The sequence below is a fragment of the Orycteropus afer genome, unplaced genomic scaffold (genome assembly GCF_000298275.1).
Source record: "Orycteropus afer afer isolate SDZICR_OR568_19922 unplaced genomic scaffold, OryAfe1.0 scaffold00005, whole genome shotgun sequence".
Lineage (NCBI taxonomy): Eukaryota > Metazoa > Chordata > Mammalia > Tubulidentata > Orycteropodidae > Orycteropus > Orycteropus afer.
Window position 1 is genome coordinate 6458481 of NW_006921592.1, and position 3352 is coordinate 6461832.

Here is a 3352-nt window from a genome sequence, read left to right on the forward strand (position 1 = left end):
TCTATGTACAGGTTCCTCAAGAGCACAATTAGATTTCTGCAACTCCCATTCTTCTCAATGTTATCCATAATTTGTTATGATCCTCAAACTCTAACGCTTTTGCATGGTCAATAAAACACAGGTAAACATCTTTTCTATATTCTTTGCTTTCAGCCAAGATTGATCTGAAATTTGCAATGATATCCCTTGTTTCATGCCCTCTTCTGAATCCAGTTTGAATTTCTGGCAGTTCCCTGCCAATATATTCCTGCAATCATTTTGAATTATCTTCAATAAAATTTTACTTGCACTTGATATTAATGATATTGTTCAACAATTTCTACATTCTTTTGGATCACCTTTGTATATACTGGACATGTCTATTCAATTATATCTTTCATTCATATGTACTTAATAGCTGTTATATACTGGATACTGATGACAGAAGAGTGAGAGTCTAAGTGGAGAGTAATTCTAAATCTGAAGACACAATCTTTAGAAGAGTGCATAGTTAATAAATTTTAAAATAACTTTCTAAAATTCATCTTTATATTATAGATAGTCTCAATATTTTTCAATGTGAATCAATAAAATCCTTTCTCTCTCCCACAATCAACTTCCTCGAACCCAAAACCCAAACCCACTGCCATAAAGTCAATTCCAAGTCAGAGCAACTCCCTTTGGGTTTCCAAGGCAATAAATCTTTATGGAAGTAGATTGTCCCATTTTCCTTCCACAGAGCAACTAGTGGGTTTGAACTGCCAACCTTCTGGTTAGCAATCAAACGTTTTAGGCACTGTGCCACCGAAACTCCTTAATCAACTTTCCAGGCTCCAAAATTCTTCCCCACCCTGACCATGCAGACCTTTGTTTTTCCTTCCCTACCCATATCATTACAATACTTCTTTGCTGAGAGCACAGAGAAACTATCAAGAGAAATGATATTTGTGATATTTGACATCCATGATATGTGACATGGATAAAAAGGGCTAAGTAAGAATTAACAGACAGAGAAAAGGGGAGGGATGTTCATACTGGAGGCAATATCAATACAAAGATTCTGAATACTGATGAACAAGGATGAGCTGTGAGTATGGCTAAGTCTGTGGGAAGTGGTGGGTGATAAAACTACAACTGTGTATTGGGGTACCTGCTTAATGGCCTTTCATGAAAAAAAGGAAGGAAATTGTCCAATCTTCCTTCTGAGGAGTGGCTGGTGGGTTTGAATTGCCAGCCTTCTGGTTAGCAGTCAAGTGCCTTAGCCACTATATCACCAGAGATCCCTTTCATGGTAAGTATAGAAAAATCACTTTGTGAACCAAAAGAAGCCAATAAAAGAAAGTCTTTAAACAAGGAAATAATATGGTCAGACTTTTTTACTAGAAATAGCATTTTAGCAAATGATAGACAAAAGAGGGTGCATCCAGAGATGCAGAACTAATAGTAGTCCAAAAGGTGCATAGTAAAATAACTCACTCACTGCCATTGAGTCAGATCCGACTCATAGCAAGCACTCCTTGGGTTTCCGAGGCAATATCTCTATGGCAGTAGATAGAATCTGTGGAAATAGAAACATCTTAAAGGTATTGAGTAACTTAGGACCCCAAAATGAGATGGTAACAATGCTAAGGTCTGGAGCTAAAACTCCATTTTGAATCAAAAGTTACTTCTATATTAAGAATACAGCCTGTCTTCGGGACATCATGCTCAGCTGACACAACATAGCACATAAAAATCTTGTTCTACAACCCACATTTGTGAGGAGCGATTGGGGTCTTAAAAGCTTTGAGTGGTCATCTATAATACAGCTATTGGTCTTCTCTTGTCTGGAGCAAAGAAGAGTGAAGACAATCAAACACATCTGGAAACAAGAATAAGATGGACCACAAGGACTTCAGCCTGCATGACCCTGAGATCAGAAGAACTAGATGATGCCCAGCTACCAATACCAACCACTTGGAAAAGGATCATAACGGAGATCCTTGATAGAGTGGGAGAAAAAATGTGGAACAAAATTCAAAACACAAAAAATGATCAGAATTACTGGTTGGATAGACACTGGTGGAACTCCCAACACTATTGCCTCTGGTTACCCTTCAGGCCTAGAAATGGACTCACTTCCATGGATTTGCTCTCAGCCCAACAATAAAAAAACCTACATGCAGAACACCTACCCCAGGGCAATGCACCCCCCTGCTCTAGGGAGAGGCACCCCTGAGATCAATCAGCCATGAGACACCAGAGGGGCAACATTCACATAGAGGGAAAGCTGGACAGTCAGGAATGCATAGTTAAGAAGGACACAGAGAGGGGGTAGTCACAGGGAGGGGATGGGAGGAGAGTTGTTTTTTATTTATTTATTTTTTAATGGCTGGGGATGGTAATCAAGGCCATGAAATCAAATATGCATGACTGTAGGATGCAAATCAAATTTGCTTTGTAAATTTGCACCCAAAGCACAAAAAATTAAAAAGTATAGACAGTCATTCCTGTAACTCTCCACTGTAACTTGGGAAAATTACTTGGGAAACAATTTCAGGAGGAATGTAATTTTGCTTGCTTAAGAGTTTTGCTTGCTGCTTAGGAAGTTACCCCAAAACAATTCTTTGAATAGATGATCATTCAAAGTAAACTTTAGAATCATGTATGTCCTCCCAACAGTCCTGCAAAGATGTTCTCATAATTGTTTTGAGGCTAGATATACACAATTTAGTGATTACTTTGTAAACCAAAAGAAGCCAATGAAAAAAAGTTGTTAAACAAGGAAATAATATGGTCAGATTCATTTACCAGAAATAGACTCAAAAACAGTAAGGATTGTGAGGACAATGCAGAACTGGACATCATTCTGTTGTACACAGGGTTGCTATGAGTCAGATTTGATTTGAGGGCACCTAACAACAATCAACAGACAAAATTATACAACAATCCAAGGACAAGTTATAGAGAAAACAACTCCAGACAAGACTGAAAGAGAAAGTAATCCTTAAAAAGACTTAGAGAAATCTGTGCAAAGAAAATAGAGTTTGGATTCTACAGGAGGCTCACCTGAGGTGACTTCTGAGGAGGTTCAGAGAAGTGATAAGCTAAGAATCTCCTGCTGGTATGGGGGCTTGCATTGCTGAGCCTTCCAGAGGTGACTCCAGTAGTTCTCTTTTGTATTCCATTTCTGACACCAAGAAATGTCATAGAACAAAATGGGAGAGTCTGGCTGAAGTTAAAAGTAAAGAGCTTTTGTTAAGAGGCAAGACAATTTGCAAACTGGGAATCACAAAGTCCAGAGGATTCAGAACTAAGTGACCCATGTAGGGGACAGTTCATGGAGGTTTTATGGGAAAATACAAGGAACTTCAGTAATAATAATAATAATAAT